Raw genomic sequence first — 25,942 nt, forward strand, 5'->3', positions numbered from 1 at the left:
ATGCTGTACAGTAGCCTAAGAAGCAGAGCCTATCAACTCACAGAAGTAGGTGTGCATCTCTCTCCTCCGCCCCTCGATGCAGGGAGTCTGTTGCCAGCAGGCTCCCTGAAAATAAAAAAATCTAACAAATATACTTTCTGTCAGGAAACTCAGGAGAGCTCCCTGAAAAGCACCCAGTCTCCTCTGGGCACAGTAGTAAACTGAGGTCTGGAGGAGGGGCATAGAGGGAGGAGCCAGTGCACACCCAGATCTAAAGTCTTTCTTAAAGTGCCCATGTCTCCTGCGGAGCCCGTCTATCCCCCATGGTCCTTACGGAGTCCCCAGCATCCTCTAGGACGTAAGAGAAAAATTATGCTGGCGGAAAAATCCAATTGAGTGATTAAACAGCTCCAGAGCTGCTCTGTAAGGCAAGTAAAAGGGTGTGGGCCCTGCAGCACTACCTGTAGTTTGCATTGTGCATTGGAAGCCTAGTTTGCTGTCTGTTTCCACTTCTTTTTTCTTGAGCCCCTCCCGTCTATACCCTTGTGCACTATCCTGACTTCTCCTCCCATCTGCTTACTTTGTGCCTTCCAATGCACAATGCAAACTACAGGTAGTGCTGCAGGGCCCACACCCTTTTACTTGCCTTACAGAGCAGCTCTTGAGCTGTTACAGTGCCCAGCTGCTGCAAGAAATCAGCGTGAATGCTTCAGGGGCTGGGGCATGGCCAACATGAGCCCCACACCGAAGGAGGGTGGGGGTGTTTAATGCGAACTAGGGGTCTCGCACAATGCGAACTACAGGTAGTGCTGCAGGGCCCACACCCTTTTACTTGCCTTACAGAGCTGCTCTGGAGCTGTTACAGTGCCCAGCTGCTGCAAGAAATCAGCTTGAATGCTTCAGGGGCTGGGGCATAGCCAACATGAGCCCCACACCGACGGAGGGTGGAGGTGTTTAATGCGAACTAGGGGTCATCCAAGTGCCGCAAAAGGCCGCCATGCCCTGCACGCCCCTTTTCTCTTTTCATATGCAGACGAGGGTTGAAGCCAACTTTGACACACTGCTTGGATGACATCGCCATATGCAAATCCATCTGCTGCAGGCCTTCCCCCAGGAATGCTTGCAAAAGTTGTTGCATTTGGTTTGTTGTTTGGGGGTGCTTCAGTATTAGGCAGCCTTCTGCCCTCCCATGTTCATCTGAAAATATGTGTTCTCCCTGCAGTTGTTGTCCCCAGATGAGAGTTCCCTTGTGCTGCCTCAGTTGAATCTCCTTTACTTGACAGAGATGTGCCTGAGCAGCGGCCCTCCCCAGCCCTATCCCAAATCATACTTATTTTGCATAGGAGATACCATGGTCATGAAGATTGTTCTCCCAGGGTGAGGTTCATTCATTGCATTTTGGGTATGCTGACCCCTGTGATTTCCCCAAATGTGGGAAACTCGACTGCATTATTTGTGGTAGTGGGGGACTGTGTTTGTGCTTTCCTCTGGTCAGCTCTGGTAAAAGTCAGATTTCTTTGTCTCAGATCTTCCTCTAGCCTTGTTCTTCTTTCGAGAGTTTCTTTGTGCTGCCTCAGTTGGATCTCCTTCACTTGACAGGGGGGTGCCCGAGCAGCGACCCTCCCCAGCTCTAGCCCAACTCCTACTTACCTGCCAGGTGAGATACTATGATCAGGAAGGTGCTTCTCCCAGGGCAAGGCTCACCCATTGCACTCTGGGTGTGCTGCTCCTACGATTTCCCCAAATGTGGGACACTTGACTGCATAATTTGTGTTTCCTCTGGTCGGCTCTCGTGTAATTCAGATCTCTTTGTCTCAGGTCTTTCTCCAGCCTAGTTTGCTGTCTGTTTCCACTTCTTTTATCTTGAGCCCCTCCCTTCTATACCCTTGTGCACTATCCTGACTTCTCCTCCCGTCTGCTTACTTTGTGCCTTCCAATGCACAATGCAAACTACAGGTAGTGCTGCAGGGCCCACACAATATTTTACTTGCCTTACAGAGCAGCTCTGGAGCTGTTACAGTGCCCAGCTGCTGCAAGAAATCAGCTTGAATGCTTCAGGGGATCGGGCATGGCCAACATGAGCCCCACACCAAAGGAGGGTGGGGGTGTTTAATGCAAACTAGGGGTCATCCAAGCACCGCAAAAGGCCGCCATGCCCTGCACGCCCCTTTTCTCTTTTCATATGCAGATGAGGGTTGAAGCCAACTTTGACCAACTGCTTGGATGACATCACCATATGCAAATCCATCTGCTGCAGGCCTTCCCCCAGGAATGCTTGCACTAGTTGTTGCATTTGGTTTGTTGTTTGGGGGTGATTCAGTATTAGGCAGCCTTCTGCCCTCCCATGTTCATCTGAAAATATGTGTTCTCCCTGCAGTTGTTGTCCCCAGATGAGAGTTCCCTTGTGCTGCCTCAGTTGAATCTCCTTTACTTGACAGAGATGTGCCTGAGCAGCGGCCCTCCCCAGCCCTATCCCAGATCATACTTATTTTGCATAGGAGACACCATGGTCATGAAGATTGTTCACCCAGGGTGAGGTTCATTCATTGCATTCTGGGTATGCTGACCCCTGTGATTTCCCCAAATGTAGGAAACTCGCCTGCATTTTTTGTGGTAGTGGGGGACTGTGTTTGTGTTTTCCTCTGGTCAGCTCTGGTAAAAGTCAGATTTCTTTGTCTCAGATTTTCCTCTAGCCTTGTTCTTCTTTCGAGAGTTCCCTTGTGCTGCCTCAGTTGGATCTCCTTCACTTGACAGGGGGGTGCCCGAGCAGTGACCCTCCCCAGCTCTAGCCCAACTCCTACTTACCTGCCAGGTGAGATACTATGATCATGAAGGTGCTTCTCCCAGGGCAAGGCTCACCCATTGCACTCTGGGTGTGCTGCCCCTGCGATTTCCCCAAATGTGGGAAACTTGACTGCATAATTTGTGTTTCTCCTGGTCGGCTCTCGTATAATTCAGATCTCTTTGTCTCAGGTCTCTCTCCAGCCTAGTTTGCTGTCTGTTTCCACTTCTCTTTTCTTGAGCCGCTCCCTTCTATGCCCTTGCGCACTATCCTGACTTCTCCCGTCTACTTACTTTGTGCCTTCCAACGCACAATGCGAACTACAGGTAGTGCTGCAGGGCCCACACCCTTTTACTTGCCTTACAGAGCAGCTCTGGAGCTGTTACAGTGCCCAGCTGCGGCAAGAAATCAGCTTGAATGCTTCAGGGGCTGGGGCATAGCCAACATGAGCCCCACACCGAAGGAGGGTGGAGGTGTTTAATGCGAACTAGGGGTCATCCAAGCGCCGCAAAAGGCCGCCATGCCCTGCATAACCCTTTTCTCTTTTCATATGCAGATGAGGGTTCCAGCCAACTTTGGCCCACTGCTTGGATGACATCACCGTATGCAAATCCGTCTTCTGCAGACCTTCACCCAGGAATGCTTTTACTAGTTGTTGCATTTGGTTTGTTGTTTGGGGGTGCTTCAGTATTAGGCAGCCTTCTGCCCTCCCATGTTCATCTGAAAATATGTGTTCTCCCTGCAGTTGTTGTCCCCAGATGAGAGTTCCCTTGTGCTGCCTCAGTTGAATCTCCTTTACTTGACAGAGATGTGCCTGAGCAGCGGCCCTCCCCAGCCCTATCCCAAATCATACTTATTTTGCATAGGAGATACCATGGTCATGAAGATTGTTCTCCCAGGGTGAGGTTCATTCATTGCATTCTGGGTATGCTGACCCCTGTGATTTCCCCAAATGTGGGAAACTCGACTGCATTATTTGTGGTAGTGGGGGACTGTGTTTGTGCTTTCCTCTGGTCAGCTCTGGTAAAAGTCAGATTTCTTTGTCTCAGATCTTCCTCTAGCCTTGTTCTTCTTTCGAGAGTTTCTTTGTGCTGCCTCAGTTGGATCTCCTTCACTTGACAGGGGGGTGCCCGAGCAGCGACCCTCCCCAGCTCTAGCCCAACTCCTACTTACCTGCCAGGTGAGATACTATGATCAGGAAGGTGCTTCTCCCAGGGCAAGGCTCACCCATTGCACTCTGGGTGTGCTGCCCCTGCGATTTCCCCAAATGTGGGAAACTTGACTGCATAATTTGTGTTTCTCCTGGTCGGCTCTCGTATAATTCAGATCTCTTTGTCTCAGGTCTCTCTCCAGCCTAGTTTGCTGTCTGTTTCCACTTCTCTTTTCTTGAGCCGCTCCCTTCTATGCCCTTGCGCACTATCCTGACTTCTCCCGTCTACTTACTTTGTGCCTTCCAACGCACAATGCGAACTACAGGTAGTGCTGCAGGGCCCACACCCTTTTAGTTGCCTTACAGAGCAGCTCTGGAGCTGTTACAGTGCCCAGCTGCGGCAAGAAATCAGCTTGAATGCTTCAGGGGCTGGGGCATAGCCAACATGAGCCCCACACCGAAGGAGGGTGGAGGTGTTTAATGCGAACTAGGGGTCATCCAAGCGCCGCAAAAGGCCGCCATGCCCTGCATAACCCTTTTCTCTTTTCATATGCAGATGAGGGTTCCAGCCAACTTTGGCCCACTGCTTGGATGACATCACCGTATGCAAATCCGTCTTCTGCAGACCTTCACCCAGGAATGCTTTTACTAGTTGTTGCATTTGGTTTGTTATTTGGGGGTGCTTCAGTATTAGGCAGCCTTCTGCCCTCCCATGTTCATCTGAAAATATGTGTTCTCCCTGCAGTTGTTGTCCCCAGATGAGAGTTCCCTTGTGCTGCCTCAGTTGAATCTCCTTTACTTGACAGAGATGTGCCTGAGCAGCGGCCCTCCCCAGCCCTATCCCAAATCATACTTATTTTGCATAGGAGATACCATGGTCATGAAGATTGTTCTCCCAGGGTGAGGTTCATTCATTGCATTCTGGGTATGCTGACCCCTGTGATTTCCCCAAATGTGGGAAACTCGACTGCATTATTTGTGGTAGTGGGGGACTGTGTTTGTGCTTTCCTCTGGTCAGCTCTGGTAAAAGTCAGATTTCTTTGTCTCAGATCTTCCTCTAGCCTTGTTCTTCTTTCGAGAGTTTCTTTGTGCTGCCTCAGTTGGATCTCCTTCACTTGACAGGGGGGTGCCCGAGCAGCGACCCTCCCCAGCTCTAGCCCAACTCCTACTTACCTGCCAGGTGAGATACTATGATCAGGAAGGTGCTTCTCCCAGGGCAAGGCTCACCCATTGCACTCTGGGTGTGCTGCTCCTACGATTTCCCCAAATGTGGGACACTTGACTGCATAATTTGTGTTTCCTCTGGTCGGCTCTCGTATAATTCAGATCTCTTTGTCTCAGGTCTTTCTCCAGCCTAGTTTGCTGTCTGTTTCCACTTCTTTTATCTTGAGCCCCTCCCTTCTATACCCTTGTGCACTATCCTGACTTCTCCTCCCGTCTGCTTACTTTGTGCCTTCCAATGCACAATGCAAACTACAGGTAGTGCTGCAGGGCCCACACAATATTTTACTTGCCTTACAGAGCAGCTCTGGAGCTGTTACAGTGCCCAGCTGCTGCAAGAAATCAGCTTGAATGCTTCAGGGGATGGGGCATGGCCAACATGAGCCCCACACCAAAGGAGGGTGGGGGTGTTTAATGCGAACTAGGGGTCATCCAAGCGCCGCAAAAGGCCGCCATGCCCTGCATAACCCTTTTCTCTTTTCATATGCAGATGAGGGTTCCAGCCAACTTTGGCCCACTGCTTGGATGACATCACCGTATGCAAATCCGTCTTCTGCAGACCTTCACCCAGGAATGCTTTTACTAGTTGTTGCATTTGGTTTGTTGTTTGGGGGTGCTTCAGTATTAGGCAGCCTTCTGCCCTCCCATGTTCATCTGAAAATATGTGTTCTCCCTGCAGTTGTTGTCCCCAGATGAGAGTTCCCTTGTGCTGCCTCAGTTGAATCTCCTTTACTTGACAGAGATGTGCCTGAGCAGCGGCCCTCCCCAGCCCTATCCCAGATCATACTTATTTTGCATAGGAGACACCATGGTCATGAAGATTGTTCACCCAGGGTGAGGTTCATTCATTGCATTCTGGGTATGCTGACTCCTGTGATTTCCCCAAATGTAGGAAACTCGCCTGCATTTTTTGTGGTAGTGGGGGACTGTGTTTGTGTTTTCCTCTGGTCAGCTCTGGTAAAAGTCAGATTTATTTGTCTCAGATTTTCCTCTAGCCTTGTTCTTCTTTCGAGAGTTCCCTTGTGCTGCCTCAGTTGGATCTCCTTCACTTGACAGGGGGGTGCCCAAGCAGTGACCCTCCCCAGCTCTAGCCCAACTCCTACTTACCTGCCAGGTGAGATACTATGATCATGAAGGTGCTTCTCCCAGGGCAAGGCTCACCCATTGCACTCTGGGTGTGCTGCTCCTGCGATTTCCCCAAATGTGGGAAACTTGATTGCATAATTTGTGTTTCCCCTGGTCGGCTCTCGTATAATTCAGATCTCTTTGTCTCAGGTCTCTCTCCAGCCTAGTTTGCTGTCTGTTTCCACTTCTCTTTTCTGGAGCCGCTCCCTTCTATGCCCTTGCGCACTATCCTGACTTCTCCCGTCTGCTTACTTTGTGCCTTCCAACGCACAATGCGAACTACAGGTAGTGCTGCAGGGCCCACACCCTTTTAGTTGCCTTACAGAGCAGCTCTGGAGCTGTTACAGTGCCCAGCTGCTGCAAGAAATCAGCTTGAATGCTTCAGGGGCTGGGGCATAGCCAACATGAGCCCCACACCAAAGGAGGGTGGGGTTGTTTAATGCGAACTAGGGGTCATCCAAGCACCGCAAAAGGCCGCCATGCCCTGCATGCCCCTTTTCTCTTTTCATATGCAGATGAGGGTTCCAGCCAACTTTGGCCCACTGCTTGGATGACATCACCGTATGCAAATCCGTCTGCTGCAGACCTTCCCCCAGGAATGCTTGTACTAGTTGTTGCATATGGTTTGATATTTGATGGTGCTTCAGTATTAGGCAGCCTTCCGCCCTCCCATGTTCATCTGAAAAGATGTGGTCTCCCTGCAGTTGTTGTCCCCAGACGAGAGTTCCCTTGTGCTTCCTCAGTTGAATCTCCTTAACTTGACGGGGCAGGGGCTGCCCGAGCAGCCACCCTCCCCAGCCCTATCCCAACTCATACTTATTTTGCATATGAGATCTCTTGATCATGAAGATTGTTCTCACAGGGTGAGGTTCATCCATTATATTTTAAAATAGGAAGGTACAAATTACATATTTGAATTGCATCTATGTGCTGGATTCAAATGTCCCCCCCCCCTTTTTTTCTCAATTGTGCCCGTCAGCAGCTATTCTAAGGTTGCTGCCAATGGGTGTGACACATTAATTTCTTCTGTGGGGTACACTGGACTCCACAAGGATTCACATTGGGGTGTAGAGTAGGATCTTGATCTGAGGCACCAACCGGCTCAAAGCTTTTGACTGTTCCCAAGATGCTCAGCGCATCCTCCTCTATAACCCCGCTTCCATGAACAGGGAGCTCAGTTTGTAGTTGGTGCCTTCAGTAGCAGGCCACTTAACAGGGGCCTGCCTCAGGCAGCCTATTCTTAGCTATTAATTTTGACAAGAAAAGAAGAACTTGTTTTATGAGAATCTACAAGGGCTGCAGCAGGCTAGGTCTAATAGACATCTTTACTGCAGCTTCATCACTCCCAGCGGCGCTGTATACTCCCGTGCCCTGGTTGCTGGGTCACTGCAGCGGAGGCTCCGGTTTCTTCCTAAGGTCAGTCACACACACACCGCCCTTCCGGATCACGAGGCCGCTGATGAAGGGGAGCGTGGCCGTAGGGGGTGGACCGTGTGCGCACTGGTGTGGACACTGATTACTATCTTCTTCATACTCGTAGTTTAGGAGTCTGCTGGCAGTGTCCACCAGGTCCGTCATTATATTATATACCTACAGTAGTAATATATTTAGTATATTATCTATACTAGCAGACGCAGTACGGTAGTCCACGGCTGTACCTACCTCTGTGTCGTCACTCGTCCATAATTGTATACCTAACTGTGGTGGGGTTTTTTTTCTATCTTCTTCATACTAGTAGTTTAGGAGTCTGCTGACAGTGTCCACCAGGTCCGTAATTATATTATATACCTACAGTAGTAATATATTTAATATATTGTCTATACTAGCAGACGCAGTATGGTAGTCCACGGCTGTACCTACCTCTGTGTCGTCACTCGTCCATAATTGTATACCAACCTGTGGTGGGGGTTTTTTTTCTATCTTCTTCATACTAGTAGTTTAGGAGTCTGCTGACAGTGTCCACCAGGTCCGTCATTATATTATATACCTACAGTAGTAATATATTTAGTATATTATCTATACTAGCAGACGCAGTACGGTAGTCCACGGCTGTACCTACCTCTGTGTCGTCACTCATCCATAATTGTATACCTACCTGTGGTGGAGTTTTTTTTCTATCTTCTTCATACTAGTAGTTTAGCAGTCTGCTGACAGTGTCCACCAGGTCCGTCATTATATTATATATACCTACAGTAGTTATATATATTTTTTTTATATCATTAATTATCATCTCTATACTAGCAGACGCAGTATGGTAGGCCACGGCTGTGGCTATCTCTGTGTCGTCAGTGCTCGTCCATAATTGTATACCTACCTACCTGAGGTGGGGTTTTTTTTCTATCTTCTTCATACTAGTAGTTTAGCAGTCTGCTGACAGTGTCCACCAGGTCCGTCATTATATTATATATACCTACAGTAGTTATATATATATTTTTTTTATATCATTAATTATCATCTCTATACTAGCAGACGCAGTACGGTAGTCCACGGCTGTAGCTACCTCTGTGTCGTCAGTCACTCGTCATCCATAAGTATACTAGTATCCATCCATCTCCATTGTTTACCTGAGGTGCCTTTTAAATATTAATGCCTATTAAAATATAGAGAACAAAAATGTTGAGGTTCCAAAAATAGGGAAAGATCAAGATCCACTTCCACCTCGTGCTGAAGCTGCTGCCACTAGTCATGGCCGAGAAGATGAAATTCCATCAACGTCGTCTGCCAATGCCGATGCCCAATGTCATAGTACAGAGCATGTAAAATCCAAAACACAAAAGATCAGTAAAAAAAGGACTCAAAAATCTAAATAAAAATCGTCGGAGGAGAAGCGTAAACTTGCCAATATGCCATTTACCACAAGGAGTGGCAAGGAACGGCTGAGGCCCTGGCCTATGTTCATGGCTAGTGGTTCAGCTTCACATGAGGATGGAAGCACTCAGCCTCTCGCTAGAAAAATGAAAAGACTTAAGCTGGCAAAAGCACAGCAAAGAACTGTGCGTTCTTCAAAATCACAAATCCACAAGGAGAGTCCAATTGTGTCGGTTGCGATGCCTGACCTTCCCAACACTGGACGTGAAGAGCATGCACCTTCCACCATTTGCACACCCCCTGCAAGTGCTGGAAGGAGCACCCACAGTCCAGTTTCTGATAGTCAGATTGAAGATGTCAGTGTTGAAGTACACCAGGATGAGGAGGATATGGGTGTTGCTGGCGCTGGGGAGGAAATTGACAAGGAGGATTCTGATGGTGAGGTGGTTTGTTTAAGTCAGGCACCCGGGGAGACACCTGTTGTCCGTGGGAGGAATATGGCCATTGACATGCCTGGTGAAAATACCAAAAAAATCAGCTCTTCGGTGTGGAAGTATTTCAACAGAAATGCGAACAACAGGTGTCAAGCCGTGTGTTGCCTTTGTCAAGCTGTAATAAGTAGGGGTAAGGACGTTAACCACCTCGGAACATCCTCCCTTATACGTCACCTGCAGCGCATTCATCATAAGTCAGTGACAAGTTCAAAAACTTTGGGCGACAGCGGAAGCAGTCCACTGACCAGTAAATCCCTTCCTCTTGTAACCAAGCTCACGCAAACCACCCCACCAACTCCCTCAGTGTCAATTTCCTCCTTCCCCAGGAATGCCAATAGTCCTGCAGGCCATGTCACTGGCAATTCTGACGAGTTCTCTCCTGCCTGGGATTCCTCCGATGCATCCTTGAGTGTAACGCCTACTGCTGCTGGCGCTGCTGTTGTTGCTGCTGGGAGTCGATGGTCATCCCAGATAACTGAGGCCTTGGCATCCTGGGCGGTGATAAACGTGGTTCCGGTATCCATCATTACTTCAGAGCCAACTATAGACTTGATTGAGGTACTGTGTCCCCGGTACCAAATACCATCTAGGTTCCATTTCTCTAGGCAGGCGATACCGAAAATGTACACAGACCTCAGAAAAAGACTCACCAGTGTCCTAAAAAATGCAGTTGTACCCAATGTCCACTTAACCACGGACATGTGGACAAGTGGGGCAGGGCAGACTCAGGACTATATGACTGTGACAGCCCACTGGGTAGATGTATTGACTCCCGCCGCAAGAACAGCAGCGGCGGCACCAGTAGCAGCATCTCGCAAACGCCAACTCTTTCCTAGGCAGGCTACGCTTTGTATCACCGCTTTCCAGAATACGCACACAGCTGAAAACCTCTTACGGCAACTGAGGAAGATCATCGCAGAATGGCTTACCCCAATTGGACTCTCCTGTGGATTTGTGGCATCGGACAACGCCAGCAATATTGTGCGTGCATTATATCTGGGCAAATTCCAGCACGTCCCATGTTTTGCACATACCTTGAATTTGGTGGTGCAGAATTATTTAAAAAACGACAGGGGCGTGCAAGAGATGCTGTCGGTGGCCAGAAGAATTGCGGGACACTTTCGGCGTACAGGCACCACGTACAGAAGACTGGAGCAACACCAAAAACGCCTGAACCTGCCCTGCCATCATCTGAAGCAAGAAGTGGTAACGAGGTGGAATTCAACCCTCTATATGCTTCAGAGGATGGAGGAGCAGCAAAAGGCCATTCAAGCCTATACATCTGACCACGATATAGGAGGTGGAATGCACCTGTCTCAAGCGCAGTGGAGAATGATTTCAACGTTGTGCAAGGTTCTGAAACCTTTTGAACTTGCCACACGTGAAGTCAGTTCAGACACTGCCAGCCTGAGTCAGGTCATTCCCGTCATCAGGCTTTTGCAGAAGAAGCTGGAGACATTGAAGGAGGAGCTAAGACAGAGCGATTCCGCTAGGCATGTGGGACTTGTGGATGGAGCCCTTCATTCGCTTAACCAGGATTCACGGGTGGTCAATCTGTTGAAATCAGAGCACTACATTTTGGCCACCGTGCTCGATCCTAGATTTAAAACCTACGTTGTATCTCTCTTTCCGGCAGACACAAGTCTGCAGGGGTTCAAAGACCTGCTGGTGAGAAAATTATCAAGTCAAGTGGAACTTGATCGGTCAACAGCTCCTCCTTCACATTCTCCCGCAATTGGGGGTGCGAGGAAAAGGCTCAGAATTCCGAGCCCACCCGCTGGCGGTGATGCAGGGCAGTCTGGAGCGACTGCTGATGCTGACATCTGGTCCGGACTGAAGGACCTGCCAACGATTATCTACTGTCACTGCATATGATTCTCTCACCATTGAAAGAATGGTGGAGGATTATATGAGTGACCGCATCCAAGTAGGCACGTCAGACAGTCCGTACGTATACTAGCAGGAAAAAGAGGCAATTTGGAGGCCCTTGCACAAACTGGCTTTATTCTACCTAAGTTGCCCTCCCACAAGTGTGTACTCCGAAAGAGTGTTTAGTGCCGCCGCTCACCTTGTCAGCAATCGGCGTACGAGGTTACTTCCAGAAAATGTGGAGAAGATGATGTTCATTAAAATGAATTATAATCAATTGCTCCGTGGAGACATTGACCAGCAGCAATTGCCTCCACAAAGTACACAGGGAGCTGACATGGTGGATTCCAGTGGGGACGAATTGATAATCTGTGAGGAGGGGGATGTACACGGTGATGAATCGGAGGATGATGATGAGGTGGACATCTTGCCTCTGTAGAGCCAGTTTGTGCAAGGAGAGATTAATTGCTTCTTTTTTGGTGGGGGTCCAAACCAACCCGTCATTTCAGTCACAGTCGTGTGGCAGACCCTGTCACTGAAATGATGGGTTGGTTAAAGTGTGCATGTCCTGTTTATACAACATAAGGGTGGGTGGGAGGGCCCAAGGACAATTCCATCTTGCACCTCTTTTTTCTTTCATTTTTCTTTGCGTCATGTGCTGTTTGGGGAGTGTTTTTTGGAAGGGCCATCCTGCGTGACACTGCAGTGCCACTCCTAGATGGGCCAGGTGTTTGTGTCGGCCACTTGGGTCGCTGAGCTTAGTCACACAGCTACCTCATTGCGCCTCTTTTTTTCTTTGCGTCATGTGCTGTTTGGGGAGTGTTTTTTGGAAGGGCCATCCTGCGTGACACTGCAGTGACACTCCTAGATGGGCCAGGTGTTTGTGTCGGCCACTTGGGTCGCTGAGCTTAGTCACACAGCTACCTCATTGCGCCTCTTTTTTTCTTTGCGTCATGTGCTGTTTGGGGAGTGTTTTTTGGAAGGGCCATCCTGCGTGACACTGCAGTGCCACTCCTAGATGGGCCAGGTGTTTGTGTCGGCCACTTGGGTCGCTGAGCTTAGTCACACAGCTACCTCATTGCGCCTCTTTTTTTCTTTGCGTCATGTGCTGTTTGGGGAGTGTTTTTGGAAGGGCCATCCTGCGTGACACTGCAGTGACACTCCTAGATGGGCCAGGTGTTTGTGTCGGCCACTTGGGTCGCTGAGCTTAGTCATCCAGCGACCTCGGTGCAAATTTTAGGACTAAAAATAATATTGTGAGGTGTGAGGTGTTAAGAATAGACTGAAAATGAGTGGAAATTATGGTTATTGAGGTTAATAATACTTTGGGATCAAAATGACTCCCAAATTCTATGATTTAAGCTGTTTTTTAGGGTTTTTTGAAAAAAACACCCGAATCCAAAACACACCCGAATCCGACAAAAAAAATTCGGTGAGGTTTAGCCAAAACGCGTTCGAACCCAAAACACGGCCGCGGAACCGAACCCAAAACCAAAACACAAAACCCGAAAAATTTCCGGTGCACATCTCTAGTGGCCATGCCCTGTCACTGTGCAGGAGCCAGCACCGCTCACACACTAGTCCCCGGTGCAGCCCCCAACCCCCGAGACACCCGGAGCAACAAAATGTAGATTCAGGCCACCAGGCCACGCCCCTACCTATGAAACCATGCCTCCTTTTTACCATTGCGCTGCTTATCTGCGCGCACTGCATTACAATCTCCCTCGCCACCTCTCTGGGTGTCACCAGTGATAGTGACACCTCTGCCATGCTTGTAGCAGCTGGTCCTAAGATCTACGCCTCAAGCCCTGAGTGTTTGCCCTTGTGACTTGTTGATCATCATAGCAAAGCAGATGCTTACAGAAAACTGCAGGGGCTTAGATTGAAAATAAAAAAAATTGATGGGTATAAGGTAGAGAGGAGCGGGTTCGGTTCTCCGAGAACCGAATTCCCCATGAACTCCACGTGGTTTACACTGGTCCGAGGCAGGCTCGGTTGTTCCCGCCTGACTCGGAAAACCTGAACAAGGGAAAATGTCATCATCCCGCTGTCGGATTCTCGCGAGATTCGGATTCCATATAAAGAGATGCGCGTTGCCGCCATTTTTACTCGTACATTGAAGAGAGAGCGGAGAGGACGTGGCTATGTTCTCTCAGTGGAAATCTCAATATCAGTGCTCAGTATCAGTGGATACTTATTGCTGCTCAGTAATACTAGTAGTGTGTCTCTCCTGCTAAGTGTCAGTTCTCAGTAGTATCCTCATCAGTGCTCAGTATCACTGCTCATTGTCTTGTGCTGCATTGTTGTGCTCAGCATACTACAGTACATTACTAATAGTCCAGTGCTGCATCTTTCTGCTCAGTGTCAGTTCTAGTATCCTCATCAGTGCTCACTATCACTGCTCATTGCATTGTGGTGTTCTGTATACTACAGTAACATAGTAATATAGTAACATATAGTAACATAGTTTTTGAGGTTGAATAGAGGCAAATTGCCCATCGTGTTCAACCTGTTTTAAGTTGTGATGATTCTACATACTTGCTGAATAATGTTTTATGACAAGTTAGCTACTACAACTCATGTTACCCCCGGATTAACCATGTTGATATTTTAAGTATTATAACCTTGGATAGCTTTTTCATTCAGAAATGTATCCATTCCTTTTTTAAATCCAATTACAGAGTCCGCCATTACCACCTTCCCTGGCAGGGAATTCCACATCCTGATTGCCCTAACAGTGAAGATCATAGTATCTCACCTGGCAGGTAAGTAGGAGTTGGGCCAGAGCTGTGGAGGATTGCTGCTCGGGCACCCCCTGTCAAGTGAAGGAGATCCAACTGAGGCAGCACAAGGGAACTCTCGAAAGAAGAACAAGGCTAGAGGAAGATCTGAGACAAAGAAATCTGACTTTTACCAGAGCTGACCAGAGGAAAGCACAAACACAGTCCCCCACTACCACAAATAATGCAGTCGAGTTTCCCACATTTGGGGAAATCACAGGGGTCAGCATACCCAGAATGCAATGAATGAACCTCACCCTGGGAGAACAATCTTCATGACCATGGTATCGCCTATGCAAAATAAGTATGATTTGGGATAGGGCTGGGGAGGGCCGCTGCTCAGGCACATCTCTGTCAAGTATAGGAGATTCAACTGAGGCAGCACAAGGGAACTCTCATCTGGGGACAACAACTGCAGGGAGAACACATATTTTCAGATGAACATGGGAGGGCAGAAGGCTGCCTAATACTGAAGCACCCCCAAACAACAAACCAAATGCAACAACTAGTACAAGCATTCCTGGGGGAAGTTCTGCAGAAGACGGATTTGCATACGGTGATGTCATCCAAGCAGTGGGCCAAAGTTGGCTGGAACCCTCATCTGCATATGAAAAGAGAAAAGGGGTATGCAGGGCATGGCGGCCTTTTGCGGCGCTTGGATGACCCTTAGTTCGCATTAAACACCCCCACCCTCCTACGGTGTGGGGCTCATGTTGACAATGCCCCAGCCCCTGAAGCATTCAAGCTGATTTCTTACAGCAGCTTGGCACTGTAACAGCAACAGAGCTGCTCTGTAAGGCAAGTAAAAGGGTGTGTAGTTTGCATTGTGCATTGGAAGGCACAAAGTAAGCAGACAGGAGGAGAAGTCAGGATAGTACACAAGGGTATAAAAGGGAGGGGCTCAAGAAAAAAGAAGTGGAAACAGACAGCAAACTAGGCTGGAGAGAGACCTGAGACAAAGAGATCTGAATTATACGAGAGCCGACCAGGGGAAACACAAATTATTCAGTCAAGTTTCCCACATTTGGGGAAATCGCAGGGGCAGCACACCCAGAGTGCAATGGGTGAGCCTTGCCCTGGGAGAAGCACCTTCATGATCATAGTATCTCACCTGGCAGGTAAGTAGGAGTTGGGCTTGAGCTGGGGAGGGTCGCTGCTCGGGCACCCCCCTGTCAAGTGAAGGAGATCCAACTGAGGCAGCACAAGAGAACTCTCGAAAGAAGAACAAGGCTAGAGGAAGATCTGAAACAAAGAAATCTGACTTTTACCAGAGCTGACCAGAGGAAAACACAAACACAGTCCCCCACTACCACAAATAATGCAGTCGAGTTACCCACATTTGGGGAAATCACAGGGGTCAGCATACCCAGAATGCAATGAATGAACCTCACCCTGGGAGAATAATGTTCATGACCATGGTATCTCCTATGCAAAATAAGTATGATTTGGGATAGGGCTGGGGAGGGCCGCTGCTCAGGCACATCTCTGTCAAGTAAAGGAGATTCAACTGAGGCAGCACAAGGGAACTCTCATCTGGGGACAACAACTGCAGGGAGAACACATATTTTCAGATGAACATGGGAGGGCAGAAGGCTGCCTAATACTGAAGCACCCCCAAACAACAAACCAAATGCAACAACTAGTGCAAGCATTCCTGGGGGAAGGCCTGCCGCAGATGGATTTGCATATGGTGATGTCATCCAAGCAGTGGGTCAAAGTTGGCTTCAACCCTCGTCTGCATATGAAAAGAGAAAAGGGGCGTGCAGGGCATGGCGGCCTTTAGCGGCGCTTGGATGACCCTTAGTTTGCATTAAACACCCCCACCCTCCTTCGGTGTTGGTCTCATGTTGGCCATGCCCCAGCCCCTGAAGCATTCAAGCTGATTTCTTGCAGCAGCTTGGCACTGTAACAGCTCCAGAGCTGCTCTGTAAGGCAAGTAAAAGGGTGTGGGCCCTGCAGCACTACCTGTAGTTTGCATTGTGCATTGGAAGGCACAAAGTAAGCAGAGAGGAGGAGAAGTCAGGATAGTGCACAAGGGTATAAAAGGGAGGGGCTCAAGAAAAAAGAAGTGGAAACAGACAGCAAACTAGGCTGTAGAGAGACCCGAGACAAAGAGATCTGAATTATACGAGAGCCGACCAGGGGAAACACAAATTCTGCAGTCAAGTTTCCCACATTTGGGGAAATCGCAGGGGCAGCACACCCAGAGTGCAATGGGTGAGCCTTGCCCTGGGAGAAGCACCTTCATGATCATAGTATCTCACCTGGCAGGTAAGTAGGAGTTGGGCTAGAGCTGGGGATGGTCGCTGCTCGGGCATATCCCTGTCAAGTGAAGTAGATCCAACTGAGGCAGCACAAGGGAACTCTGGAAAGAAGAACAAGGCTAGAGGAAGATCTGAGACAAAGAAATCTGACTTTTACCAGAGCTGACCAGAGGAAAGCACAAACACAGTCCCCCACTACAACAAATAATGCAGTCGAGTTTCCCACATTTGGGGAAATCACAGGGGTCAGCATACCCAGAATGCAATGAATGAACCTCACCCTGGGAGAACAATCTTCATGACCATGGTATCTCCTATGCAAAATAAGTATGATTTGGGATAGGGCTGGGGAGGGCCGCTGCTCAGGCACATCTCTGTCAAGTAAAGGAGATTCAACTGAGGCAGCACAAGGGAACTCTCATCTGGGGACAACAACTGCAGGGAGAACACATATTTTCAGATGAACATGGGAGGGCAGAAGGCTGCCTAATACTGAAGCACCCCCAAACAACAAACCAAATGCAACAACTAGTGCAAGCATTCCTGGGGGAAGGCCTGCAGCAGATGGATTTGCATATGGTGATGTCATCCAAGCAGTGGGTCAAAGTTGGCTTCAACCCTCGTCTGCATATGAAAAGAGAAAAGGGGCGTGCAGGGCATGGCGGCCTTTTGCGGCGCTTGGATGACCCCTAGTTCGCATTAAACACCTCCCCCCTCCTTCGGTGTGGGGCTCATGTTGGCTATGCCCCAGGCCCTGAAGCATACAAGCTGATTTCTTGCAGCAGCTGGGCACTGTAACAGCTCTAGAGCTGCTCTGTACGGCAAGTAAAAGGGTGTGGGCCCTGCAGCACTACCTGTAGTTTGCATTGTGCATTGGAAGGCACAAAGTAAGCAGACGGGAGAAGTCAGGATAGTGCCCAATGGCATAGAAGGGAGCAGCTCAAGAAAAGAGAAGTGGAAACAGACAGCAAACTAGGCTGGAGAGAGACCTGAGACAAAGAGATCTGAATTATACGAGAGCCGACCAGGGGAAACACAAATTATGCAGTCAAGTTTCCCACATTTGGGGAAATCGCAGGAGCAGCACACCCAGAGTGCAATGGGTGAGCCTTGCCCTGGGAGAAGCACCTTCATGATCATAGTATCTCACCTGGCAGGTAAGTAGGATTTGGGCTAGAGCTGGGGAGGGTCGCTGCTCGGGTACCCCCCTGTCAAGTGAAGGAGATCCAACTGAGGCAGCACAAGGGAACTCTCGAAAGAAGAACAAGGCTAGAGGAAGATCCGAGACAAAGAAATCTGACTTTTACCAGAGCTGACCAGAGGAAAGCACAAACACAGTCCCCCACTACCACAAATAATGCAGTCGAGTTTCCCACATTTGGGGAAATCACAGGGGTCAGCATACCCAGAATGCAATGAATGAACCTCACCCTGGGAAAACAATCTTCATGACCATGGTATCGCCTATGCAAAATAAGTATGATTTGGGATAGGGCTGGGGAGGGCCGCTGCTCAGGCACATTTCTGTCAAGTAAAGGAGATTCAACTGAGGCAGCACAAGGGAACTCTCATCTGGGGACAACAACTGCAGGGAGAACACATATTTTCAGATGAACATGGGAGGGCAGAAGGCTGCCTAATACTGAAGCACCCCCAAACAACAAACCAAATGCAACAACTAGTGCAAGCATTCCTGGGGGAAGGCCTGCAGCAGATGGATTTGCATATGGTGATGTCATCCAAGCAGTGGGTCAAAGTTGGCTTCAACCCTCGTCTGCATGTGAAAAGAGAAAAGGGGCGTGCAGGGCATGGCGGCCTTTTGCAGCGCTTGGATGACCCCTAGTTCGCATTAAACATCTCCACCCTCCTTCGGTGTGGGGCTCATGTTGGCTATGCCTCAGCCCCTGAATCATTCAAGCTGATTTCTTGCAGTAGCTGGGCTCTGTAACAGCTCCAGAGCTGCTCTGTACGGCAAGTAAAAGGGTGTGGGCCCTGCAGCACTACCTGTAGTTTGCATTGTGCATTGGAAGGCACAAAGTAAGCAGACGGGAGAAGTAAGGATAGTGCGCAAGGGTATAGAAGGGAGCGGCTCAAGAAAAGAGAAGTGGAAACAGACAGCAAACTAGGCTGGAGAGAGACCTGAGACAAAGAGATCTGAATTATACGAGAACCGACCAGGGGAAACACAAATTATGCAGTCAAGTTTCCCACATTTGGGGAAATCGCAGGAGCAGCACACCCAGAGTGCAATGGGTGAGCCTTGCCCTGGGAGAAGCACCTTCATGATCATAGTATCTCACCTGGCAGGTAATTAGGAGTTGGGCTAGAGCTGGGGAGGGTCGCTGCTCGGGTACCCCCCTGTCAAGTGAAGGAGATCCAACTGAGGCAGCACAAGGGAACTCTCGAAAGAAGAACAAGGCTAGAGGAAGATCTGAGACAAAGAAATCTGACTTTTACCAGAGCTGACCAGAGGAAAGCACAAACACAGTCCCCCACTACCACAAATAATGCAGTCGAGTTTCCCACATTTGGGGAAATCACAGGGGTCAGCATACCCAGAATGCAATGAATGAACCTCACCCTGGGAGAACAATCTTCATGACCATGGTATCTCCTATGCAAAATAAGTATGATTTGGGATAGGGCTGGGGAGGGCCGCTGCTCAGGCACATCTCTGTCAAGTAAAGGAGAGATGGTCTGCCAGATTACATAATGCATACCAGAGCCATAACTAGACTTTTTGGTGCCCTGTGACAGAGAATTATATGCCCCCCCCCCCTCCCCATTTTTGCAATATGGACAAAAGGTGCATGCCGTGTGGGGAAGGGGCATAGCAAGATTGGTCTCAGAGAAAGCACATGAGATATGAAGATATATCTAGTATACTTGACACTCAATGGTTTGTGGTATTGCCGGGGTGCCCTCCTTAAATGCATATACAGTCACACATGGCATGTTTGTGCAAATGGCATATCAGCAGTCAGCACTAACTGGTGACATGCCATTTGTACAAGTAAGCCATGTGTGACTAATATATAAACATGCTTTATTAAATAACACCTCAAACTATCATACCCAGGATTCAAACCTATAACCTGTTGAATTCTAATCAAACACCCTACCCATTGAGCTACTTGATCCTGCATCTTTTCTAACCTCCAAAAACAGATTCAGTTGCATTTTCCAGCGTGTTTTGTTTGCGCCTTTGCAAATGTCTTACATCGACAAACTTATTTAGTACTATTTTGCAAATAGGGTTACATTGTCGCAACATTGTGTTCCCTAATTGCTTGATTTTTTAAATGCAACAATTGATAAAGACACCTGATAATTGCTCTGTGGAGTCTTATTTTGTGTTTTGTGTTTAGTCTTTAGATCTGAATTTGAATGTACTTGTGAACTAACTTAATTTCCTACTTCTAAATTCATTCCTAAATTCACTACTTACATGAATCCTGTAGTTGGGCATTTTGGGACTTCGATTGTGGGCATTGTTTTGTGTCCAGACCAGCAGCAGGTGGTGTGCATTTGCTGGAAAGGCATCGAAGACCTCCGATATGCTGCATCTCCTGATGTGTGTCTCCCTCATGTGGCTGTCAGCAAATGCCTGCTAGACACCCCATTCCAAGCTGATTGTGACATCATGGAACATGCATAATAGAACAGGCATGCTAAAACATGGGTCTTCAACCTGCGACCCTCCAGCTGCTGTGGAACTACACATCCCAGCATGCCCTGCCTCAGATTTAGCATACCTTAATAGCAAAACTGTGGCAGGGCATGCTGGGATGTGTAGTTTCACAGCAGCTGGAGGGCCACAGGATGAAGACCCATGTGCTAGAGCCAAGCCGCAGGTACATTGAATGCTAGCAAGCTGAATATTTAAATCCTTTTTGTTCCGCAGCATTCCAATGCGGAAGATTCCATGGAACCAGAGATCCTTCCATTGAGAAGGACATGCTGCCTGGATGACTACACTGTGCAAATTAAATCACGGAGCCAGTTGGCTTGTGGGTGGCTCTGGTGACTGGGTGGTTGGGTGGGTGGTGTGTCGGAAGTGGAGCGCATGCAAATGATTGTGTATCATCCAGCTAGTGAGAGAGAAAACTCATGCAGGAGTGTGCCTGCTTGTCAGTGGGTTATGCACCTTGCCAGACGTTAAATCTACATAGAGCAGCTGGAGGGGACAAGAGCAGGTTTGCAAAATATAGATAGAAGAGCATATATGCTGGCGTATTCTCCATGATTGTGTCAGCTTATGTTTTGGTGCACTGCACTTTCCTCCACTAAGTTTTAGCCATTTTTGTTAAGCTCAAGTGTAGTTGCTTCTCGGCCTTTTGGCTGTGATCTTGTATCGTGGTTGAAGGGTCTGCTGGAGGGAGGGATTGTTTTCTTCATTGGCGAAAGACCAAAGATATTCCAGGATGGAAGGCTTGGGAACACTATCTGTTTTTCAGTTGTGGAAGAGCACAGAGGTCGGATTGGACTACATTCTATAGTAAAGGATATCTTTCTATTTATTGACCCTCCCCTTATATGTGTCTGTGTTACAATAAAGCTTCGGTTTTGTGAATCCCTCACCCTCTTACACTCCACACCCATAGCCTTATTAACTGTTGTATTATTGTATAGTTTAAATGTATAGTGCAGTTCATGATTTATAGTGTAGACTGGCCTGTGCTGTAGTTCTTGAACTGTACTATACCGTCAGCATTTGTATTGTGTTTTGGCTGTGCTGCAACACTGTATTTATGTGTGCAATGTTTATGTATGTTTTTTTTATGTCAATAAAGACTGCTTTTTCAAGCCAATATCTGAAAACAATCAATGTTTATCTTTGATGGCAATAAAAGTGGTATGATATTTGATGCTTTTGAAATCCAATATCTGATATGTCCCCTATCTGGGAACCATATATTAAATGGCTTTTCAGAAAAGGGAGATGGGAGAAGAGCTTTCAGTACTTGTAGGACCGATGCACATAAAGAAGCAAAAAAAACATACATAAACATTACACACATAAGTACCGCGTTGCGGCACAGCCAAAACACAATAGAAATGCTGACGGTATAGTACAGTTCAAGAACTACAGCACAGGCCAGCCTACACTATAAATCATGAACTGCACTATACATTTAAACTGTACAATAATACAACAGTTAATAAGGCTATGGGTGTGGAGTGTAAGAGGGTGAGGGAATCACAAGCCCGAAGCTTTATTGAAAGACTGACACATATAAGGGGAGGATTAATAAATAGAAAGACATCCTTTACTATAGAATGTAGTCCAATCCGGTCTTTCAACTCTTCCACAATTGAAAAACGGATAGTGTTCCCAAGCCTTCCATCCTGGAATATCTTTGGTCTTTCGCCAATGAAGAAAGCAATCCCTCCCTCCAGCAGACCCTTCAACCACAATACAAGATCACAGCCAAAAGGCCGAGAAGCAACTACACTTGAGCTTAACAAAAATGGCTAAAACTTAGTGGAGGAAAGTGCAGTGCACCAAAACATAAGCTGACACAATCATGGAGAATGCGCCAGCATATATGCTCTTCTATCTATATTTTGCAAACCTGCTCTTGTCCCCTCCAGCTGCTCTATGTAGATTTAACGTCTGGCAAGGTGCATAACCCACTGACAAGCAGGCACACTCCTGCATGAGTTTTCTCTCTCACTAGCTGGATGATACACAATCATTTGCATGTGCTCCACCTCCGACACACCACCCACCCAACCACCCAGTCACCAGAGCCACCCACAAACCAACTGGCTCCGTGATTTAATTTGCACAGTGTAGTCATCCAGGCAGCATGTCCTTCTCAATGGAAGGATCTCTGGTTCCATGGAATCTTCCGCATTGGAATGCTGCGGAACAAAAAGGATTTAAATATTCAGCTTGCTAGCATTCAATGTACCTGCGGCTTGGCTCTAGCACATGGGTCTTCATCCTGTGGCCCTCCAGCTGCTGTGAAACTACACATCCCAGCATGCCCTGCCACAGTTTTGCTATTAAGGTATGCTAAAACTGAGGCAGGGCATGCTGGGATGTGTAGTTCCACAGCAGCTGGAGGGTCGCAGGTTGAAGACCCATGTTTTAGCATGCCTGTTCTATGATGCATGTTCCGTGATGTCACAATCAGCTTGGAATGGGGTGTCTAGCAGGCATTTGCTGACAGCCACTTGAGGGAGACACACATCAGGAGATGCAGCATATCGGAGGTCTTCGATGCCTTTCCAGCAAATGCACACCACCTGCTGCTGGTCTGGACACAAAACAATGCCCACAATCGAAGTCCCAAAATGCCAAACTACAGGATTCATGTAAGTAGTGAATTTAGGAATGAATTTAGAAGTAGGAAATTAAGTTAGTTCACAAGTACATTCAAATTCAGATCTAAAGTCTAGGTAGGCCTCACGTCCTGGCAGCCGCCAGCATTTAAAAATGCCTTGATTAGAGGTACGGAATTAAATGTAGATAAGAAGTAGACACAAAATAAGACTCCGCAGAGCAGTTATCAGGTGTTTTTATCAATTGTTGCATTTAAAAAATCAAGCAATTAGGGAACACAATGTTGCAACAATGTAACCCTATTTGCAAAATAGTACTAAATAAGTTTGTCGATGTAAGACATTTGCAAAGGCGCATCCAAAACACGCTGGAAAATGCAACTGAATCTGTTTTTGGAGGCTAGAATAGGAAATGTGCATCGGTCCTACAAGTACTGAAAGCTCTTCTCCCCTCTCCCTTTTCTGAAAAGCCATTTAATATATGGTTCCCAGATAGGGGACATATCAGATATTGCCTTTCAAAAGCAGCAAATATCATACCACTTCTATTGCCATCAAAGATAAACATTGATTGTTTTCAGATATTGGATTGAAAAAGCAGTCTTTATTGACATAAAGAAGCAAAAAAACATACATAAACATTACACACATAAGTACTGTGTTGCAACACAGCCAAAACACAATACAAATGCTGTCGGTATAGTACAGTTCAAGAACTACAGCACAGGCCAGCCTACACTATAAATCATGAACTGCACTATACATTTAAACAATACAATAGTTAATAAGGCTATGGGTGTGGAGTGTAAGAGGGTGACGGAATCACAAGCCCAAAGCTTTATTGAAAGACAGACACATATAAAGGGAGGATTAATAAATACAAAGATACCCTTTACTATAGAATGTAGTCCAATCCGGTCTTTCAACTCTTCCACAACTGAAAATCGGATAGTGTTCCCAAGCCTTCCATCCTGGAATATCTTCAGTCTCTCGCCAATGAAGAAAACAATCCCTCCAGCAGACTCTTCAACCACGATACAATATCACAGCCAAAAGAGCGAGTAGCAACTACACTTGCGTTTAAACAAAATGGCTAAAACTTAGTGGAGGAAAGTGCAGTGCACCAAAACATACGCTGACACAATCATGGAGAATGCGCAAGCATATATGCTCTTTTGTCTATATTTTCCAAACCTGCTCTTGTCCCCTCCAGTTGCTCCATGTAGATTTGACGTCTGGCAAGGTGCATAACTCACTGACAAGCAGGCACACTCCTGCATGAGTTTTCTCTCTCACTAGCTGGATGATACACATTCATTTGCATGTGCTCCACCTCCGACACACCGCCCACCCAACCACCCAGTCACCAGAGCTACCCACAAGCCAACTGGCTCCGTGATTTAATTTGCACAGTGCAGTCATCCAGGCAGCATGTCCTTCTCAATGGAATAATCTCTGGTTCCATGGAATCTTCCGCATTGGAATGCTGCGGAACAAAAAGGATTTAAACATTCAGCTTGCTAGCATTCAATGTACCTGCGGTTTGGTTCTAGCACATGGGTCTTCATCCTGTGGCCCTCCAGCTGCTGTGAAACTACACATCCCAGCATGCCCTGCCACAGTTTTGCTATTAAGGTATGCTAAAACTGAGGCAGGGCATGCTGGGATATGTAGTTCCACAGCAGCTGGAGGGTCGCAGGTTGAAGACCCATGTTCTAGCATGCCTGTTCTATGATGCATGTTCCGTGATGTCACAATCAGCTTGGAATGGGGTGTCTAGCATGCATTTGCTGACAGCCACTTGAGGCAGACACACATCAGGAGATGCAGCATATCGGAGGTCTTCGATGCCTTTCCAGCAAATGCACACCACCAGCTGCTGGTCTGGACACAAAACAATGCCCACAATTGAAGGCTCAAAATGCCCAACTACAGGATTAATGTAAGTAGTGAATTTAGGAATGAATTTAGAAGTAGGAAATTAAGTTAGTTCACAAGTACATTCAAATTCAGATCTAAAGACTAGGTAGGCCTCACGTCCTGGCAGCGCCCAGCATTTAAAAATGCCTTGATTATAGGTAGGGAATTAAATGTAGATAAGAAGTAGACACAAAAGAAGACTCCACAGAGCAATTATCAGGTGTCTTTATCAATTTTTGCATTTAAAAAATCAAGCAATTAGGGAACACAATGTTGCGACAATGTAACCCTATTTGCAAAATAGTACTAAATAAGTTTGTCGATGTAAGACATTTGCAAAGGCGCAAACAAAACAAACTGGAAAATGCAACTGAATCTGTTTTTGGAGGTTAGAATAGATGCAGGATCAAGTAGCTCAATGGGTAGGGTGTTTGATTAGAATTTAACAGGTTATAGGTTTGAATCCTGGGTATGATAGTTTGAGGTGTTATTTAATAAAGTATGTTTATATATTAGTCACACATGGCATACTTGTACAAATGGCATGTCACCAGTTAGTGCTGACTGCTGATATGCCATTTACACAAACATGCCATGTGTGACTGTATATGCATTTAAGGAGGGCACCCCGGCAATACCACAAACCATTGAGTGTCAAGTATACTAGATATATCTTCATATCTCATGTGCTTTCTCTGAGACCAATCTTGTTATGCCCATTCCCCACAAGGCATGCGCCTTTTGTCCATATTGCAAAAATGGGGGGGAGGGCATATAATTCTCTGTCACAGGGCACCAAAAAGTCTAGTTATGGCTCTGGTATGCATTATGTAATCTGGCAGACCATCTCTCCAACACTGGCTGGTTGGAATAGAAATCCGGTTATCTATGTGAGCAAATGACCATCAACGATTTACTCTCAAACACTAAAAAATGGACAAAAATGGTCCCCTAAACAAATTGGTTAAATTTTGGGTTTAACCAATTTGTGTAATGACCATTTTTGACCACTTTTCTAGTGTTTGGGAGCAAATGGTTAATTGACATTTGCTCCTATACATTACCAGATTTTAATTCCATCCATCCAGACTGGATAGATAGCCTGACAGATAATTGTGTAGTGTACGCCCAGGATAACTGTTAGTCATGCTTTATTTTATGACGGCACATAAATGGGTGGGCAGATCCAGGGCAAGCACTGCCCACTCATGCATAGTTGTCAACTGATGTGAAGTTCCAGGGGGCAATCTCAGTTATAA

General features: G+C 47.3%; 19 non-coding genes across 19 annotated transcripts; 10 read left to right on the forward strand and 9 right to left on the reverse strand.

The window, feature by feature from the left end:
• Window positions 1-1,305: 1,305 nt before the first annotated feature.
• On the forward strand, window positions 1,306-1,469 carry LOC135023487 (U1 spliceosomal RNA). Its single transcript, XR_010220432.1, has one exon. It is a non-coding gene; the product is annotated as a U1 spliceosomal RNA (small nuclear RNA).
• A 152-nt stretch (window positions 1,470-1,621) lies between these two features.
• On the forward strand, window positions 1,622-1,784 carry LOC135023611 (U1 spliceosomal RNA). The gene has a single exon (XR_010220551.1). It is a non-coding gene; the product is annotated as a U1 spliceosomal RNA (small nuclear RNA).
• Window positions 1,785-2,460: 676 nt separating this feature from the next.
• LOC135023606 (U1 spliceosomal RNA) lies at window positions 2,461-2,624 on the forward strand. The gene has a single exon (XR_010220547.1). It is a non-coding gene; the product is annotated as a U1 spliceosomal RNA (small nuclear RNA).
• Window positions 2,625-2,776: 152 nt separating this feature from the next.
• Window positions 2,777-2,939, forward strand: LOC135023623 (U1 spliceosomal RNA). Its single transcript, XR_010220562.1, has one exon. It is a non-coding gene; the product is annotated as a U1 spliceosomal RNA (small nuclear RNA).
• Window positions 2,940-3,610: 671 nt separating this feature from the next.
• Window positions 3,611-3,774, forward strand: LOC135023568 (U1 spliceosomal RNA). The gene has a single exon (XR_010220509.1). It is a non-coding gene; the product is annotated as a U1 spliceosomal RNA (small nuclear RNA).
• A 152-nt stretch (window positions 3,775-3,926) lies between these two features.
• On the forward strand, window positions 3,927-4,089 carry LOC135023628 (U1 spliceosomal RNA). Its single transcript, XR_010220568.1, has one exon. It is a non-coding gene; the product is annotated as a U1 spliceosomal RNA (small nuclear RNA).
• A 671-nt stretch (window positions 4,090-4,760) lies between these two features.
• Window positions 4,761-4,924, forward strand: LOC135023579 (U1 spliceosomal RNA). Its single transcript, XR_010220520.1, has one exon. It is a non-coding gene; the product is annotated as a U1 spliceosomal RNA (small nuclear RNA).
• Window positions 4,925-5,076: 152 nt separating this feature from the next.
• LOC135023677 (U1 spliceosomal RNA) lies at window positions 5,077-5,239 on the forward strand. The gene has a single exon (XR_010220616.1). It is a non-coding gene; the product is annotated as a U1 spliceosomal RNA (small nuclear RNA).
• Window positions 5,240-5,915: 676 nt separating this feature from the next.
• LOC135023616 (U1 spliceosomal RNA) lies at window positions 5,916-6,079 on the forward strand. Its single transcript, XR_010220556.1, has one exon. It is a non-coding gene; the product is annotated as a U1 spliceosomal RNA (small nuclear RNA).
• A 152-nt stretch (window positions 6,080-6,231) lies between these two features.
• LOC135023709 (U1 spliceosomal RNA) lies at window positions 6,232-6,394 on the forward strand. Its single transcript, XR_010220637.1, has one exon. It is a non-coding gene; the product is annotated as a U1 spliceosomal RNA (small nuclear RNA).
• A 7,958-nt stretch (window positions 6,395-14,352) lies between these two features.
• LOC135023517 (U1 spliceosomal RNA) lies at window positions 14,353-14,516 on the reverse strand. The gene has a single exon (XR_010220461.1). It is a non-coding gene; the product is annotated as a U1 spliceosomal RNA (small nuclear RNA).
• Window positions 14,517-15,171: 655 nt separating this feature from the next.
• On the reverse strand, window positions 15,172-15,334 carry LOC135023656 (U1 spliceosomal RNA). Its single transcript, XR_010220596.1, has one exon. It is a non-coding gene; the product is annotated as a U1 spliceosomal RNA (small nuclear RNA).
• A 152-nt stretch (window positions 15,335-15,486) lies between these two features.
• LOC135023587 (U1 spliceosomal RNA) lies at window positions 15,487-15,650 on the reverse strand. Its single transcript, XR_010220528.1, has one exon. It is a non-coding gene; the product is annotated as a U1 spliceosomal RNA (small nuclear RNA).
• Window positions 15,651-16,324: 674 nt separating this feature from the next.
• LOC135023708 (U1 spliceosomal RNA) lies at window positions 16,325-16,487 on the reverse strand. The gene has a single exon (XR_010220636.1). It is a non-coding gene; the product is annotated as a U1 spliceosomal RNA (small nuclear RNA).
• Window positions 16,488-16,639: 152 nt separating this feature from the next.
• Window positions 16,640-16,803, reverse strand: LOC135023504 (U1 spliceosomal RNA). Its single transcript, XR_010220448.1, has one exon. It is a non-coding gene; the product is annotated as a U1 spliceosomal RNA (small nuclear RNA).
• A 671-nt stretch (window positions 16,804-17,474) lies between these two features.
• LOC135023666 (U1 spliceosomal RNA) lies at window positions 17,475-17,637 on the reverse strand. Its single transcript, XR_010220606.1, has one exon. It is a non-coding gene; the product is annotated as a U1 spliceosomal RNA (small nuclear RNA).
• A 152-nt stretch (window positions 17,638-17,789) lies between these two features.
• Window positions 17,790-17,953, reverse strand: LOC135023526 (U1 spliceosomal RNA). Its single transcript, XR_010220470.1, has one exon. It is a non-coding gene; the product is annotated as a U1 spliceosomal RNA (small nuclear RNA).
• Window positions 17,954-18,624: 671 nt separating this feature from the next.
• On the reverse strand, window positions 18,625-18,787 carry LOC135023629 (U1 spliceosomal RNA). The gene has a single exon (XR_010220569.1). It is a non-coding gene; the product is annotated as a U1 spliceosomal RNA (small nuclear RNA).
• Window positions 18,788-18,939: 152 nt separating this feature from the next.
• On the reverse strand, window positions 18,940-19,103 carry LOC135023590 (U1 spliceosomal RNA). The gene has a single exon (XR_010220531.1). It is a non-coding gene; the product is annotated as a U1 spliceosomal RNA (small nuclear RNA).
• Window positions 19,104-25,942: the final 6,839 nt, after the last annotated feature.

Source organism: Pseudophryne corroboree, unplaced genomic scaffold, assembly GCF_028390025.1.
Source record: "Pseudophryne corroboree isolate aPseCor3 unplaced genomic scaffold, aPseCor3.hap2 scaffold_400, whole genome shotgun sequence".
NCBI classification, from domain to species: Eukaryota; Metazoa; Chordata; class Amphibia; order Anura; family Myobatrachidae; genus Pseudophryne; species Pseudophryne corroboree.